A 255-nucleotide genomic window follows, 5' to 3' on the forward strand; every position below is an offset into this window, starting at 1 on the left:
ATTCTAGATTAGGGTACACCCTGGTCTCATCACCCACAGTTTAGAGCTTTTCCCAGAGGGGCCTCACCCTGTCTCTACCGTACGGCAACCCTGGGCAAGGTTGGGGCCCGCAGACAGCCTTGCATAGGGGGCCCTGGCAACAGCACAAAACTAGCTGTGGTGAGCATGGCCCTTGCCCCCTCATACTTTAAAATACAGTAACACTTTTAAAAAGCGAGTTTAGAAAAATGGAAGAGTGGTAACAACGAGAGAGCA

The sequence above is a fragment of the Tenrec ecaudatus genome, chromosome 1 (assembly GCF_050624435.1).
Source record: "Tenrec ecaudatus isolate mTenEca1 chromosome 1, mTenEca1.hap1, whole genome shotgun sequence".
In the NCBI taxonomy this organism is placed as follows: Eukaryota; Metazoa; Chordata; class Mammalia; order Afrosoricida; family Tenrecidae; genus Tenrec; species Tenrec ecaudatus.